The sequence below is a fragment of the Equus quagga genome, chromosome 4 (genome assembly GCF_021613505.1).
Source record: "Equus quagga isolate Etosha38 chromosome 4, UCLA_HA_Equagga_1.0, whole genome shotgun sequence".
Taxonomy (NCBI): Eukaryota; Metazoa; Chordata; class Mammalia; order Perissodactyla; family Equidae; genus Equus; species Equus quagga.
The window spans coordinates 72,957,504-72,976,115 of record NC_060270.1 but is presented as its reverse complement, the minus strand read 5'-3'; positions in this window follow the sequence as shown (position 1 = coordinate 72,976,115).

Here is an 18,612-nt window from a genome sequence, read left to right as displayed (position 1 = left end):
TCAAGAATCCAATACAGGGGCAATTTTGCCTATTTATTAAAGTCTTAGTGTGTCGGAGAAGAAAAAATTATTTAACCTTCAAAATAGCCCCAAACATGAGATAGGCATTTTTACCCCATTTACAAATGACAAAGCTAGAGATGCCAGAAATTAGGTAAATTTCCAAAAGGGAGGAAGTTTCAGAATTCCTGTCCAGCCACCTCTTTCTGGCTCCAGAATCTGGTCTTTCTTCCACACGAGGCTGCACCGTGGTCTATGTTGAGGTTTAATAGCATAACTTCTGCTGGTTTTAATGCTATTACCTCCCATTTCTCAAGGGTTCTTTGTGTGGGGGCCTTCTGTGTGAATTATCTCAGTTAGCTATCACCATAGTCCCGGGGGCTGTGTAGTATTCTACTCATTTCACAGATGGGAAAACAGGCTCAGAGAAGTTAGGCTGACCCCTCCAGGGCACACAGCCAGTAAATGCAGAGTCGAACATATCCCCAGGTCGTCCCTTCTTCATTTCTCCCTGACAGCACTCAGAAGATTTCAAAACGGAAAGTGATAAGGGGCTCAGGATAGACTTTCAGACTCCAGTAGGACGTCGGAGAAGCCCCCTTAGAGTGTGGGACGGGGAACCTGCACGGGCCTCAGACCACACCACACTGGGGGCGGTTCCCACTCCATCTCTGCAGAAGGGCTGCCCCTAACTTCAAAAGTGGCTTCAGAACTTGGAGCCTGCTGCAGACAAGGCCGTGGGCATTTACCACGTGAACAGGCTGACGACATCACTTACTTTGAAACATATTTATAACGTTGCAGCAGAGTCACTGGGCACTTTCCCTGTACCCCAAATTTATACCTAATTCATTGTCCTCATCAGGCTCTGATGCATTGCAAAGGCACAATAAATATTTTCCTTCTTTGATAATGACAGCAGATAAGCACCCGCTAAAAGGCATTCAAAGATGATAAGCACACTGGCAGCCAGGTTGCCCAGATTCGCAAGCAAATTATGAACAGTATTTATTATTCTTATTATATTTTCACAAGTTTCCAAATGAAAAAACTCTGTTCTTTAAGGCGCATACACCCTCACTTTCAGGACCCCCTCCCTTCTTGTCCTTTCTATTTTGGCATTTCATTTGCAAGAAGTCTCCTTCTCCCTTATTTACATGTGAAAAAACTTGGAGCATCATGTGGCGAGGGTTCAGGCAGACCCTGAATTCCATTCAATTCTCATTTCCTCTCTGACAGTCACCATTGAATCAATCATGTTCTCCCTGCCCTTTCTCTGACCACCTCGGAGATCCCAAATCGCTTTTCATCTCATGTGTCAATCACCCTCAGACCATGTCCACTTTTCATTACTAACACGCCATCACATGACCCACTAATCTGTCACTTTCTGACGGCGGTTAGTGTGCCAATTGATTTAATTAGCAATCAATTAGCTTGTTACTATTGGAAGTAATTACCTTTTATAGAGAAAGAGTGCAGCTGGTGAGGGCAATAAAATTGCACTAATAAAACTGCGTCTACTCCCCTCTGTACAGCAGAGTCACTGCACGCAAGGGCTGGCCAAATTATGGGTGACATGCACATCTTTTCAACAGTCCCTGGGGATGTATTCCCCCTCCTCATTATGGGCAAAGCCCCTTTGTCATTGATATTACCCAGAATTGGTATTTTCAGAGAAAGATTGGGTTAGTGATTTGTGTTCTTGCTCTCATTGCATGCACTTTTCGAGAAGCTTATGTTTTGGAGCAGGAAGAGAATTTGGAAATACACCTAGACCTTCCTTTTACAAAAATGGAGTTATTATGGCCCAGAGAGGCCAAGTGACTTGCCCAGGGTCACACAGCTAGCCAGTGCTGGAGCCCTGGAGAGAGCCCAGCCTCCTGACTTCTAGCCCCCTTTCCCCGCATGTCTGGAAGGGGCCTCTTTGCCCCATTCCTGCACCTCTGTAAGTACCATCTCCGCACCAAGGACCAGCCGTATCTGCGAGGGGTAGTGGGGCAGGGGCAGGGAGGGAAGAACGGACATATTGAAGAGGAAAGACTCTCTTGATCGTGAAGATAAAAGACACTGATTCTAGAGAGTCACATTTTGAAAACGTGTGCGGAGGAAACTGCCATCCAGTGAGATGGGGCACCGTGAAGTCTTGGGGAGAACGGAAGCGTAGCGATTTCCGGCACGATTGACTCTTCTTGTACACACCGACTTAAAACGTACCCTCCGCCACTCATGACCCAGGGCTACAGTACATTTCCCGCACTTTCACTATTAAATTCAGCCTCCAAACTGCTCCCCAGGCGCCCGATGACTCGCTACATTAGCTCCGTGGTGAAGGAGAGGCAGTAATGAGATGACTAAGGAGACCCGGATTCCATTCATCATCCTGTTTGCTCCAATATAAGTGTTCTTTTATCAGCACTATTGGTACTGATGTCATCGCAGGAGGCATAAATCACCTCACCAGTGACAGGGTCCTATTAAGGGTCACGGCCTAAAATCATTATTGACAAATTAAGGATCACACTTGGCCATTTTGTCTGCATGCCCTCAATTGGGGGTACGGCCTGGTTCCCGTATCTGGTCGGAAATTAAATAGTCATTTAAAGTCCTGAACAGCAGTGTGGATTAATTCAAAGAGCAGCCGCCTCTTCCTCTCCCTCACATTTGAGAAACTTGCAGTCGACTTCAGCAAAAGCAAGGAAGTCCTCAGTGGAGTCCTGTGTCTTTATCATAAATTCTCCTCATTCCAGCGGCTGCAGGGACGTATTACAGGACATTATAGACCGCAGAATGGCACGTCCTGGTCTTGGATCCAAGGCAGGCAGCTGGGGGCTTGTCAGAGAATCACGGAGAATTCTCATTTGGAATGCTGTCACCTTTGTCCTTCTCCATCACTGCCTAATATGACAGCAGAGGACTATTTTGGAGGGCTGATGAAATGTAGATGAGAAGAGAAAAGGTGAAGAGGTAATACCACCATATTTTTCTATAAGTACGATACCCCAAATGAAAAGAAAAATGACTTTCCCTGGAATATTTGGCAAGATTAGTGCCCTTATATTTTTTAGGATGAACATCAAAGTTGGCTTCCAACTTAAGTGGATTCCAATTTCTGAACTTCAAGTACTCACTTGAAGGAAGTTACCTAGTCGTGTTAGTAAATTCAATACTCCTAATCCGCAGATCATTGGCAGGCTTTTGGCACATATTATCTAAAATGAGTCATTTTAGATATTATGGTCTGCAATGATGCTGAAAGATGTTTTTAAAACACCTGAATAAATAGCCTTATCAGGTCCTTGATTGGAAAGAGTCCATATTGTTAAAATGGCAATTTGCTCCAAATTATTCTACAAATTTAATGCAATTTCAGTTTTAAGGGTATATGTCTGTGTGTGTATGTGAACTTCACGGAATTATTCTGTAGTTCAGATGGGAGAATAAACAAGCAAAACTATGCAGGAAAATTCTATAAAGTAAGAATGATAGAGGACTCCTTGTTCTATCAGATTCTAAAATGTATTACAAACCTAGAGTGATCAAAACAGTGTGGTAACAGCACCAGAATAGACAAGCAAAACGATGGAAAAAAGAGTCCAGAAATAAACACAAGCATAAGAATTTAGTACATAGTAAGATGGCAAGTCAAATAATAGGCAACAGATAAATTATTTGATACTTAATATTATAAAAATTGACTAACATTTTGGAGAAATGATTAAAGTCCCAATGCATACTTTATAAAAATTTAACTTCCTTAAAAACCTAAGTGTAAAATATAAAGCCACAAAAGTAAAAAGTCATTTATATAATTTTTGGAAAGGGAAGGCCTTCTTTAATATGACACCCAAACTAGAAAACATAAAGTAGTAAAAGTGAAAGATTTAATTACATAATAATTAAATATATGGCAAACAAATAAAATTAAAAGCAAGCCACAAACTAAAAACAAATGAAGTAGGAAAAAGGTAGACAAAGACTGGCTACTCCAATAGGAAAAAAGAAAGGCCACAGTATAAAGAGACTATTTACTAAAATTGAAAATGGATGATCAATAAATACAAGGACCTCACCAGTAATCAAGAAAGTGGATTTGAGAGCCAGCCCTAATGACCCAGAGGTTAAGGCTCAGTGTGCTCTGCTTTGGCGGCCTGGGTTCAGTTCCCAGGAGTGGAACCACACCACTTGTCTGTCAGTAGCCATGCTGTGGCAGCAGCTCACAGAGAAGAACCAGAAGGTGCAATTATATACAACTATGTACTGGGCCTTTAGGGGTAGGGAGAAGGGAAGAAAAAAGGAGGAAGAGTGGTAACAGATGATAGCTTAGGGCAAATCTTCCCCAGCAAAAAAAGAAACAGAAAGAGAATTGTCTTTAAAAAAAAAAGAAAGAAAATGGATTTGAAAGAATAAAAACAATGAAAAAACACCCCTTCCCTTATCAAATGGAAAACATTTAAAAATAATACACAATGCTGATAAATATGTGAGAAATTGGGCACTTTCATATTTTGCCATTGGATATATCAATTGTTACAATATTATTGAAAAGTAGTTTGCTAAGCCACTAAAAAGTACATTTTTGTTTGACCCAGCTACTCAACTAGTAGAAATTTATCCTAAGAAATACTTAGATAAATATGTAAAGATGTTCTTAGCAGATTGTGCATGAAATGCTATTTGGAACATTTTATAAAATTGAGAAGAGCTTAATTTTCCAAAAGTAGAGGAAAAGAATGTTCAACACAATATTATTTATTATAACAGAAAAAGATGAGAACAATTTAAAATTTCAATAATGAGTTATTAGTTCAGTAGTTTTGGATCTACATATATGGAGAGATGTTCACAACATCTTTTTGAACAAAAAGCAGGTTTCAAAGCAAGAAAATACACAGATTTGCATGATGGAAAAAATATATATATATATACACACTTAATTAGAAACTTTGGTAGACTTTGATCTGAAATCTAATTTAATTTACTTCAGTTTGAATGTGGTTATGAGTTTGGGTATTTTATATTAAAATTTTTCCTTTCTTGAAAAGCAGTGCAAATGATAATTTTGCTTATGTAGGCAAACTGCTCATGGAAAGAAAATATTAACTAGTAGTGTAATAAAGAAATGATTTCTTCTGGGGCCTTAAGCTCAAATCTTCAAATTTGTACTGTTTCCTTGCGGAATTATTTGACCAAACAGAAATTAAAACCGGAAGATCTAACTGGTTCTGGTCAGCTTGCCCTGCTGTCCCAAATAACTGCTGGAACTTTCCATCTTCTGGAAAAGCATAAAGCAACAATTATGATGGAAACCTTGCATGGAATTCATCCATTCATTCAGCTAATATTAACTGAGCACCTTCATTTATCCCAATCAGCTTCCTGATGGATCAATTGTTTATAACTAGTGCTTGAGCAGAGCAGATTGAAGCAGCAAAGAGACACAGCCTGGTACTGGATGCCAGGAGATGGGGGGGTGGGGTCTCAGAACACAAGTTCACAGCAAGAATAAGCCCATGGCATGGATAGCCCAAGTGAAAACTCAAGAAATCCAACCATGAGCGTGAGCAACTGCTGAATTTTGGAGTTAGATTTTTGTTACATTCGCCCAAGAATCTTCATAAAGCATGTGCATAATATTTTCAGTACAATTTCTGAGGGAGGTAAATGGACCCCCTGTGATCCCTAAGTGAAGACCCCTGCTCTGTTGGTTAGATGGGTCTGCCATACACATCGGGAAGCCGACTCCATCAAAAGTAACTTTTCTTTTCCGGGTGGTGGTTGGTGTTGGTGAAGAGACTGGGGGAATAGGGGTGGTGGGGGAGTGTCCTATGGATCTGAATCTGGTGGCATGGGGCAGCTTTTCACCAGCCTTACTCCATAGCTCATTCTGCGGCCTGGAACGAAGAAGGCCCTCTTGAAGAAGGTAGATGGGATTGGTAAACCAGAGACCACCCAAGCAGAGCAGGAGGTCCAATGCAAATGTTGACGGCTGGGAGATGGAGTTAGGCAATTGGAAAGCTGGAGAGAGGGAATGGGGGCCAAGATAAAACAGGGCCAAGATAAGGGCCATTTTGGACCAACTGCTGAGGGTAGGGGTTATTGCCTTTGACAGGTTCCCACTCTCTCTGTATTGGGCTTTCCCAAACCCCAGCCCCATCTAAGCCATACCTGGAATAATCTTTACTTAAATCAACTGCCTCTTTTCTCCTGGGTAAACTCATTTAAAATAAAAGTTTGAAACTTTGTATATTGCTATTAAGTGGAAAACCAGTCTCACTTACCATAAAGAGATGGTAACTGTAAAAGTACATACAATAAAAACTAAACGTTAGTATTGACTATTTCCTACTGAAGGCTCTGAACCTGGAGCTCCCTGTGTCTTTCTTAAAAAGAAACTTTATCCTGAGTAATAGAGCTAGTAAAGACCAGCACAAGGACAAAGTCTCCTTGGGCTTATCAGGAGGACTGAAAGAGCATTCCGAAGGAAGCCATTCTTTTTTATTTTAATTAATTAATTTTTTAAATATATTTTTAAATTGAGGTATAATCGACATACACAGTATCTTAGTTTCAGATGTACAACATAATGATTCAATATTTGAATATATTGCAAAATGATCACCGCAATAAGTCTAGTTAACATCCGTCACCATGGTTACAGAATTTCTTTTCTTGTGATGGGAACTTTTAAGATCTACTCTCTCAACAACTTTCAAGTATACAATACAGTATTATTAACTATCATCACCATGCTGTATGTTACATCCCCATGACTTATTTATGTTATAACTGAAAGTCTATACCTTTTGACTTCTTTCACCCGTTTTGCCCACCCCTGAACCCCCACAGATAAGTGAAATCATGCAGTATTTGTCTTTCTATGTCTGACTTATTTCACTTAGGGTAATGCCCTCAGAGTCCATCTATATTGTCACAAAAAGAAAGATTTCATTCTTTTTTATGGCCAAATAATATTCCATTTCATATATATACCAAAATTTCTTTATCCCTTCAGCCATCAGTAGACACTCAGATTGTTTCAAAGGGAGCCACTCTCATGCCTCTGTGGGCTTCAGTGGTGTTTAACTCCTTTTTTTCTGCACCCACCTAAAATCATAAGCCACCCTGACCAGAATTACCTTATGAACCTCCCGTGCTGTGTCATCCTTCCTCAGGACACATTGCTCAGAGGCACAGGGACTGGCAGTACTCAAAGGCTGGGAGTAGGTGCCCTGAAACAGAGGGACCTGTGGCACCTGGAGCCCACTCTCAGTCTCCATGCCAGACAGCTGCAGGGATGATGGCCGGCGTTTACCCAGAGAGCAAAGGCATTCAAGGGAGGACTTGAAGAGCGGGGCTGTGAGAAAACATACCCCTGTTTAGCCAGTGCAAAGACCTCAGCTCAGAGCCCACCGGACAGAGGTAGCCCTTGGTGCCAGATGAGCTGACCCCCAATGGAGGCTTTGAGAAAGTGCGATCCGAGGTGTCTCTCCATGGGGAAGGTTGGGGAGAGCATGGAAGGGGGCGTTCAGGACAGTCAGGTCAGCCACTGGTAAGGTGAGCTTTCCTGGAGAGCCCCAGCCCGATGAGGCAGGAGGAGGGTGTGGGAGGGTGTGACTGGGACCCCCATCTCACCTCCGCCTCCACACTCTGCCACGCCCTGTCAGAGCCTTGGATTACAGAGCAGGGGGCTTGGGATCGTCAGTCCAAGTCTCTCATCTTTACAAGGGAACAGACTGAGGTCCAGGACAGAGTGCTACTAATCCAAACTTGGTTCATGCTTCCTGCCACTCCAAGGGGCAGGGTCTCTCCAGGGACAAGTGCTTGTCCACCAGCTGCTGGCCTACCACCTCCTTTGTGCCACCAGGCGGAGGCACACTTCTGACTGTTCCCCGGGAGCAGTTATGGCTGGTGACCTCCAGGGGAGAGGACACAGATGGCAGCACTGATATACTCAGCCAGCCACGGCCTTGGGTTTGGGGAACTCTCCTGACACCCTCAAACTGCAGAGAATATTAACTTTTCTTTAAAGAAAAGGATTTAACACCTTTTCTTAGATGTACTGAAGACTCACAGTGCTCGCCTGAACCTTCTTTTGCAGTTACATGACGTCAGCCCCACGTCCTTAGAACTTCCTTCTGGAACAGCTGACCCCCCTTTGCCGCCTCCTCTGCCTGGCCCTCACGGTCACACTCCCTCACTCACCCTGCTCTGAGTGGAGGCAGAGGGCACCACACACCCTTCTTCATGCCAGCTGCAACTCAGGTCCCCTGTCCCTGCCCCACGTCCGCAATGAACTGGGAGGGCTTGAGCAGGTCATAGCCACATTCTGCCTCCATTTCCACCTCTGTAAGTGGAAAGTGTTAGATCATCAGAACTCTCAGGCTCTTTCTAGCTCTCACATCCTGAAGACAGAGCTGCAGAGAGAGAGAGAGAGGAGAAGGAAGAGAAGGGGTTTCCTGGGAAGGACTGAGGGAGGGAGCTTAAATATGAGATGTTCAGTAGGGGCAATGGGAACTGGGAAGACATGACGTGGGCAAATGGCATGTTGCTCACCTCCCACCATATAGCAGCTTCCTCACCCGGCTGCCCAGCCCTGCGTTAGCATGGTGCTAGAGGACAAAGAATCAGAAAGACTCCTTGCCCTGGCAGCCATCACAGTGCAGTCAGGGGAAGCCAGAGCACGCAATAAGTGACTAAAGAACAATGGCGACCTTGTCCCAGGCCCTCGTTGTATGCTGGACCATCTTCTGCTTAGCTCTCAAATGTGTGAGTACACACATGCACTTACACAGCTCTCTCCTCCATGAACCGCCCCCATCCCTGCTTTAGGCAGGGGCTCTACCTTTCCATCTCTCTGTCACCCACACCTAGCATCGTGCCTGGCTCATCACTGGGGCTGAGTCAATGATGAGTGAATGGATGAGGGAAGGATGAATGAATGGAGAGAATGTGTTCGGGGAATGGAGAACTGTCTGGGACCTTTGGAAGCTTCGGAAGGTACATGAGGTGGGTGCTGTCAGAGGGAAGAATCAGGATGAGGTACTTGGCACCATACTAGTCATTAGCCCAGATCACATGCGTCCTTGGCTACTTGGCTGAATTCAGGACCCTGCCCTTTGGTCATTTGGTGAGGCAGCAGGGTCCCAGGCCCAGGGCATCTCATCCTTCTCCACCAGGCTTCACTAAGGGCAGAGGAGAAGCAGCCCTGGGAAGGAGCTCAAAGCTATTATTTTTTGAGATATTGAATGTTATTATTAAAATTAACTCTAATTTTGCCTTAACATGAACTAAGAAAACATGCAAAAAAGAGTAACCTCTCATAATGGCACACCTTTTAAAGCTATCTGCATTGATAAAATTCCTTCTTAGTCCTCATCCCATTCGTTAGAGATAACGGGCAATGACAGTTTGCTCTGTATCCTTCTCAGTCGTTTCCTGTGCTTTTACAATTTATATACATCTTCTTCTTCAAAAACTAGGATGATGCCATACATAACACTGCAAATTGCTTTCAAAAGTAACCATCTATAATAGATATTTTTCTGTATCAGTACACAGAAGTCTACTTCGTTCTTCTTGTTGGCTGGGTTGTTTTCAATTGAATCAATACCTTGCAATGTATTTATTTATTCCTGCATCAATCGGCATTTACAATATGTCCAGTTTTGTGTCTTTTTTGTTGTTGTTAGTTCAAACAATGCTGTAGGAAACATTGTTTTTATACATATCCTGATTAGTTTATTGTAATTTCTGTAGAACAGATTCTTGTATGAAGTACTGCGGGCTCCTAAACTATGCATATTTAAAATTATAGTAGACATAGCAAATTGCTAGGTAAGAGTATTCTAATTTATACTTTCACTAGTAAAATATGAGAGTGCCTGTTCTCCCACACATTCAACACTATTATATATTATCAAAGTTAGATTTTTTAACAATTTGATAGATACAAAATGCACCATCATTTCCTTAATTTGCATTAAAGTACTGTTTAGAATGAATTCATTTTCTTATATTTACTGTCCTTTTTTGAATATTTCTTTTTTTAATTTTCTAGTCGTACTCCTTGTTTCTTCTTCTATTGGATTACTTGATTTTTCTTATAGAAAATCATTATATATTAGAGAAACTGACCTTTACATGTTAAATATGCTGCAAATATTTACTGGCATCTGCCTCTCAGAAGCATTACCTTTCATCTGGCCAAATCATTGCTTCTCTCCATTTTGTGATATTTTAGGGTTTGTGTCTTGCTTATAGGGGCCTTCCTCACCCCCAAACTGTAGAATATAGTCTGCTCTATAGTCATCTAATACTCTCATAGTTTTATATTTCCTTCTATAATCCCTATGGATTTTTTTTTAATAAAGTGAAGTCTGAATTAATTTTTGTTTTTCCCAAATGGAAAGCCAGCTATCTTTATACCATTTATTGAATAATCTATCCTGCTCCTACACATTCGAGACATTTTTTGAAATGTGATTTTCTCTAAATATTTGAGAAAATTAAGTCTAGAACGGTGGTTCTCAAAGTGTAGTCTAGGGAGTTCTAGGGGTCTGAGACCCATTCCGATGAAAACTATTTCCATAACAATAGTAATACACCATAATGCCAATGCACTCTCATTCCCTCATGAGTGTACACTCGAGTTTTCCAGAAGCTGTATGATATGTCATGATGTCATTGTTCTGATGGATACTAGGATGTGTGTTTGCATATTCTTGTGTTTCCAATTTTTGTTTTAATTTCTAATAGGGTAAACATTGATAAATATAACTCACATAAACAAATGTTCTTTAGGATCCTCAGTAACTTTTGAGAATTATGTAAAGGGGTTTGGAAAGGGTTTATTCCCTGCCCTCTGTCACCTCCACTGATCAGTTCTGTCAACTTGAACAAGGAGTTTAGCCCAAAACAGCCCCTAGAATGTGTTTTACCAATGTCCTCCTCTTAGTTTACCATTACTCTTTTTCGAAGTGAGACAAAATCATTTCTAATTCCTGAGATTTCTGGCTCGCAAATGGGATCTACTTGTCATCCAGTTTTAAGGCTCTAACTCATTCCACTGTTCTTTAAAAAGGAAAATCAGTTTGTGTTTTACTGGTCAAGAGATGGAGTAGAACTCCCAGGCTGAGGGTGCTCGATCATTTACTTTCTGGCAGGTGCAGCAGCCCCCACCACTGGATGGAGGGCCCGGGAGCAGCAGGGAGCTGGCACCTTGAACCTCAGCCTGGTGTCCTGGAATCATTGCAACTTACAAGCCTGTCCTTGGCAGTCAGCCCTGCCAGCGTGGGGGGATATAATAAGATGGGAAAAGACGAGGGTCATTAGAATCTCGAGTTCAGAAGGCATTTAAAATATTGTCCAGTAGTTAGTGTAACGCTTATCTTGTAAATAAATTGCCTCTCAAAATCCCCAGCAAGCAGTTGTACAATGTGGACACTTATTTGATAGGAAGCTCACTATCTTGTAAACTAACCTTCGTTGTTGAAAAATCTGCATTATTATCCCTAGCTAGAATGTGCTTAACTTCTCCTCCCCTCCCCACCCCACACAATCACACAGAAGCCTCACACAGCAGTTGCTACTTCACGCAGGGCTCCATTTCTTTAGAAAGCCTTCCCCCCCAACTTCTGTCCAAAGGGTCAGGGACCCTCCCTTGTGCTCCTCAGCACTTGCGCTTTCCTTGACTATGCATTCAGGCAGAGTGTGTTAGTTTCCTGGGGCTGCCATAGCAAATCACCACAAACTGGGTGGCTTATGACAGAGATTTATTCTCTCACCATTCTGGAGGCTAGAAGTCTGAAACCAAGGCGTTAACCAGGCTGTGCTCCCTTGAAAAGCTCTACGGAAGAATCCTTCCTGGACCCTTCCAGCTTCTAGCGGCTGCGGGCATTTCTTGTCTTTCTTGGCTGCATCATTCCAATCTCTGTCTTCATGTGGTCTTTTCTGTATTAATTCTTATAACGGCAATAGTCATTGGATTTAGGGTGCACTAGAGTAATCCAGGATGATCTCATTTCAAAATTCTTAACTTAATGACATGTGCGAGGACCCTTTCTCCAAATAAGATAATATTCCCAGGTTCTAAGGGCTAGAACATGCACATGTCTTTTTGGGTGCCACCATTCAACGCACTACACAGTGGGTAGCAAAATGGCCATCCTTGGGTCAAATCCAGCCCTCTCCTGTATAACAAAGATGCTGTTATGCAGTTGGACAATTCACCTAAATACCTGGATTTCCAACTTCTTTGGAAAAATCCGAAGATCTGGCAACAGTGGGACCACCTTCCCAATGGCATCAGTCAGGGGAGTTGAGTGGAGGCTGCCCCCTTTGGGAGATGTCTGTGTTCTCCAGTTCACCAGTCCCCAGCCCACTTCACTCACTTGAACCTGACTTGACATGTCAGGTCCCTAGAGGCATTTGACTTTGTGAGCCTTAATTTAGAGTCTGTTAATCTTGCCTTCACCAAACTTGAAGTCGTCTTACTGGACATGCATTCCCAGTGTCTGGGACAGAGGCTGATACAGAGTAGTGGCTCAAAATGTTTGTCAGGTTAAAGAATGTAGAACCTACATTGAACAGAAACATGTTTTCCTCTCACTTCTGCCTACAAACAGGTCATGTTCTTGCATTCAGAGCCACACAAAATAGGGGCGGTCTATCTTCCTTATGAAAATCCTTTACATTTAAAAAGATACATAACAGAGTAGAGGACACCCACATTTGCACTAGCATTAACACTGATTTATCTCTATTAACAAAGAGGGGTGTTTCAGTTAAGATTTGGTTTACGAGTAACAAGGGCCTGAGAAATTGTAGCAAACCAGGAAGGGGGTTATTCCTCTATCAGGCAAAAGCAACCTGGAGGCACACAGGCCAGGATGGCTATGGTGGCGTCAGAGTCTCATTGAAGACTCTGGAAGTCCCTCACCCTTCTTTGCTCTCTTCAGTATGTTGCTTCCACCCTTGGACATTATCTCTTTAGACATCTCTTCTGTCCCATTCTCTCTTTCCAGGACACTCATTATATGTATGTCAGATATTTTCACCCTGCCCCATATGTTTATTATGTGCTTTTTTATATTCTCCATGCTGTTTTCCCTCACCAGCATCAGTCTGAATATTTTCTCTTGACTTACATTCTGGTTTACAGCTTCTCTTACAATTATGTCTAACCTGCTCTTAAAACCTTCTGCCAAGTTCTTAAATTCAGTTATTTTATTTTCCAGTTCCAGAATTTACCTTTCAAACTTCTTTATACTTTCCAGTTCTCTAATGAAATGTTCCTTCTTGTTATCCAATTTTTTAACATTTTAACCACATTTACTTTAAAATTTTTGTCTCACTCAAACACCTGATACACTTATGGGTCCATTTCTATTGACTGTATTTTCTTTTGGTTTTAGTCATGTGGTCCTTGTCTGCTGGTATGCTTGGTAAATTGGTATTGCATGTCAGATATTGTAGATGAAAATTGTAGAACTAATTTTAGGTCCAGAAATGATGATATCATCCTCCAAAGAGGATTTGCTTCTATTTCTGGCAGGAACTTAGGGTAGGAGCAGTTTACCTTATTCCAATCAGGACTGATCTGATTGAAGGTGGGCCTCCCTTTTAATAAGGACCAACCTATTCACTATGGGGTCTCAGCTGAAGCCTGGGGTGTTTGCCATGACCCCTCCTGCTTGATGAGCCTGGAGTACAATTTTTGGCCATGTCCCTGAGCCTGGTAAGACTGCTGGAAGCTCTCTTCATCTCTCAGTAACTCTGCCGATGCTGTCTGCTGTTTTTCAGCCTCTAAACTCCCATGTTGGAATTGACAAATGCCTTAGTGGGAAAAGAGGCCGTGAATTTGGGCTCGCTAGACTTCTCTTCTCTAAGAATCTCATGAACGTGAACCTGTACCGAGGCAGTGGGTGAGCCTTGAGAGAGATAGGAGAGAGGCTTCCTCAATGAGCTTCACGGCTTCTGTGCGGGAGGTAGTGGAGTTACTAAGCACATCCCCAGCTCCTGTGACCATACTTAGCACAGATCACCTACTTAAGGATGGCATCTTTGTGCTTCCTACCCTTGACAGAGGGAAAACTCCGACAGAAAGGCCAGAGATATCAGGGGAGGGCAGGGGCTCTGAAAGGCTTTGGAAGCCCAGTACCTTTGTCCGTAGACCCTGTGACGGATGAAGGAGGACACGGTATCCCTCCCACTCCTGCTCTTGAGCCTCTTGAATCATTACCACCCTGATAGCTCCCAAATCCTTCAAATAGATATTTTCTAAAATAGAAAAAAATTCTCAGCTTTTCTAGTTGAGATTGGTCTGCTAAATCCGCAGGTTGCGCCTGCTAAAACTAGGTGCCAGTACCAGAACTGGAAGCAATTGAAATTTTAAAATCACCTCCTGATCTTAAATGGCTACAAGTGCTCCAGCCAATTTATGTCCAAGGAACCCAAGGGGAGAAGGGGTCAGAGAATAAGGACCTCCCTGCCCTCTAAGGAGACATCAAGGAAGTGCCACACAATACTGTTTACGTCTGATTGTCCAAAACCTAATCACGTGTCTACATTAGAGGCAAGGAGGGTGAGAAATGTAGTTTTGTGACTTAGTACATAGCTGTCCAGTAAAAGTCAGGATTGTGATACTAAGGAACAAGGGGGGGATGTAAGCTGAGGGTGAGCAACTAGTACTGACTGCCCACAGGGATGTTCCAAAATATCCTTTGTCAGAAATTTCAAAACTAGGCTGAGAAATAACAAGGGCTATGAGAATGAGTTTGAGGAGGGCAGGCTGTCATAGGAAAATGTGCTAAATTATTAAACAGTGATAAAAAATAATGTCTAATTAGCATGAAACACAAAAGTACATTTCATGGCAGAGGAAGGAAAGATGGCCATGTGCGTAGGGATTGCAAATTCAAATGCCCATAACCACTAGGCAGATTAAAAAAATAAGTAACAGGAGGGTAGGGTGTAAAATGCCACATTCTTTGGTTAGTAGCTGAGTGGGACTAAGTAGGGACCACTCTCCATCGATGGGCATTTGTCACAACCTCTAATGTCTCAGACCCTTGATGTTGGATCTTGACTTGGAAATGGACAATATCCAAGGCTGGATATCAATGTGGTGTCTTGAAGAGCTGTCTTTGGAGCAAAAGGGAGAGTGTCCAGATGCTGGCCCTGCCCCTTACCTTCTAACATTGGGCATGCCATCTAACCCCTTTGAGCCTTGTTTTCCATCCCAGAAATGATCAGTATAATAAAGCCCTCATAGGATTGCTGTGAGGCTGGCGTTAGAGGACATTGCCTTCCCCCATCATACCCTGCAGCAGGTGGTCAGGAAATACGTCCTCCCAACGTTCCCTTCCATGAGTGGGCAGCTTGGCAGGCAAAACCCACTGACACCTGCTTCTGAGGGCATTCATTGTTTGGTCAAGTGACAGTCACCTGTCAGGTGTTGTCAATCATATGCAGCCGGGCGCAAGCTCAGGGATGGCAAACCCGGTGGTCTGGGTCCCGATAAGTCCTCTTTGTTTTACCCTCCTGCTTAAGACTCCTCTTGGCTGGTTCCCAAATCTTCAGTATTAGATTGGATAATCCCACTTTTAATAATGTTCAGGATATTTGCCTCCCTTGGGGGCCTGCGATCACAGCCGTGGAGGGTATTAAAATGGGGCTGAATGCCATGCAGAGCACTTACCCTTTAAGCTGTGTGTGTGTGGGCACGGCGTTTTGCATGTGCACACCCAAGAGATGTGCATGTGTGTGTGTGTGTGTCTATGTGTGTGCATTTTTCGGCCTCCTGAGATTTTCTTTTGTAAGCAAAATATTACATGAAACATCCAGTTTCTTTGCAGCGTTAAAACAAAGCACTGTAGAATCAGTCCAAAACTCAAATTTCCTGAACCAATGAGTCTACTAACTCCCACATTCCATGTTTCGATTTCTCCTAAATGGCATTAGCTCAGCATCAGCCTGAAGGGCATAGTAACACCTCAGGAGACCCCTGAAACACTAAGTTAATATACAGTTGAATTTATTTAAAGTTATTTGGATTGTGCTTAGTACTTAAAACTTAGCATAAACTGAGTAGTAACCAGGAACATGACTTGCTCCCATGTATAATAATTTGTTTTGGGGGCCATGTTTTTTACCCCCTTAACCTGACAGTTCCAGTAATCAAGAGTCCACACTAAAAAATAATTGGTAGAGAACAGAGAAAAGAAATATACAGAGTTACTAATATACACCAGGGTTTAAGCTGACATGAAATTTTATCTTAATTATCGGACAAATTTGTACTCCCACTATCTAATTCAATTTGCATGCATCGGTAGACACTTATTAAAGGTAATATTACATCTGTCATTTTAAGACTGGTGAGAATTTTATCATATGAGCTGCATGAAACAGCCACTCTATTATGTACAGAACTCTTTTGTATGGCTTAAAATAACCGGCATTGCATCCTAATTAAGTATTTTTTGTAATTGTCTTCGGGGCAGTCATCATCTTGTCCATTTTGTGTCCATCTTGTAAGTTATTTGGACACAGAATTGAAGTTGCAGGAATACACCCCTCCCCTCTGCTTCCTCATCCTGGGTGAAAAATGAGAGCTTTACTAATAAAATGTAAACTGGAATCAAATGTCCAAATAAGGTTTTACGAGAAGCACGCAATGCGTAAACCCATCTTAGAATTCTCCACTGGATTTAGAATTCTGCTGTGTACAAATATATTAGGCTTCCAGGTATTAGCAGTTGAATACATTTGGGTTATTTCTGAGATGAGTTTATTAGATTTGTACTTTGTATAAAACGAATTGGTGGAGCGCCGATGTAGCATCATCAATCCAGGATAACAACAGCAGCTTCTGAGCATAGCGACCTAAAACGCCATAAGATGTTGATATGATCCTTTCCAAACAGATCCCAAGATAAGCCCCCAGGTTTCTGCTTTGAGCTTCAGGATTCTGCAAGGTTTCACAAGGCGTTCCTGTAACTATACATCGGTTCCCCTGCTATGGCCATCTTGGTTTCAGAGCTCTTTTGTTCCACCCACGGAAGGGAATGAAAGAAATGAAAATAGCAGTTAGCTTGCAAGGAAAAAACAGAGAGTGCAGTCCAACAGGGCAGGTGTGCCCAGATAGGGACGCCAGCGTGGGGCTCTCAGGAAAGAGTGGGAAGTGGGGGTTGGGAACCCCTTGGGTAGCAGGGCCCTCACTCGGGTCCGCCTTCGTGTTCCCAGGGACTCAGATCCTCTGAACATGGAAGAATCAAGCATGGCAGCTTTTGACTTGCACATCCCTGGCCCCACAAGTACATCTGACACGCTCACAGATCCCCTTCCTGCTTGGTAACAGGATTTAGTTTTTCTTGTCCTAGCTTACAAAAACAAACAAACAAACCAAAAAACGCGCCCTTTGTCTGTGACAGGGCAAGTGCTCCCACAGGGTTCAAACCAGACGTCACCCACTCATGAAATTGTCAGAGTGTTCAGTTGGTCACAATGCTGCCTTCTTAAACAGGAACTTTTTTTTTTAACTTAACCGTAATATTTTATCATAGGATTTTATTTTGTTTTATTGTTTACTGAGACAAAACCCAATCTTCAACTGCTTAGTAGGGATGAACAATTTAACTTGGGTTAAATTATTAAAGTGGTTTTTTCCATCAGTTTTCTAATTACTTGGGCCTGTAACAGGATGCACTTGGTCTTTGAGAATGGTGCTTCTGGTTTAAAACATCTCTCAAACAGCATATTCTTACATCTCTTCAGCGGTTTTTTTCTCCAGCAGGCATCCCCTTGCTGTCTTAACTCCCAAAATACGGAGCGGTGTGTCTTCCGGGTCTTGGAGGGGAGGAGGTCGGAGGGAAGCCTTCCTTCCCCTCACCCCCATCCAGGAGAAGCAGATGAATAATTCATGGTGCCACATGGAGGTCTTCTCTGAGACTTCTCTGGAACGTGTCTGAGCAGGAGAAGGACTCGGGAACTTACAAACACTCACAGTGCGCCGTGTCAAAGAACCGTCAATCAATCTCCACAGAAACGTGAAGAGAACAGGTTTTTCACGCCTGTGCGTTGGGAGGGAGCCAAATGTGTGTTGCCGTTTGATGGTAGAATCAGTGTACACCTGTTCCGACCAGCTGTCAACATAACCTGTGTCAGAGGCGCGCATCGCACCCGCCGCGTCTTCACAGCGGGCCGTGTCTGCGTGACAGTCGGGACAGACAGCACCAGGAACTTGGGGACCAGGAGAGGAGGAGCTTGCAGAGCCATGGCGGGGACACAGATGTGTGAGGAGTGTGATAAAAGAAGGAAACATCTGAGGGAATAAGCTCAAACAAAACAGCAAATGTCATTTGCATTATATAATTATGGCCAACCATTGAGTCCTTTGTAATAACACTCCGTAGGCCAATGTTAAACCTACGGTGGGTGATAAAAAGGCCTCAGCTTGAAAAAAGGTCAGCGTGAATTAGTATATATTTGCTGATTAATTCAGAGTGTGCCTTCGTAAATTTTATAGTCCAGGGCCCCAGCCTGGTTTGAGACAGCCTCCTATGAAATTCAAATGTGCTTGATTCGGCACAGACTAACATTCCGACCTGG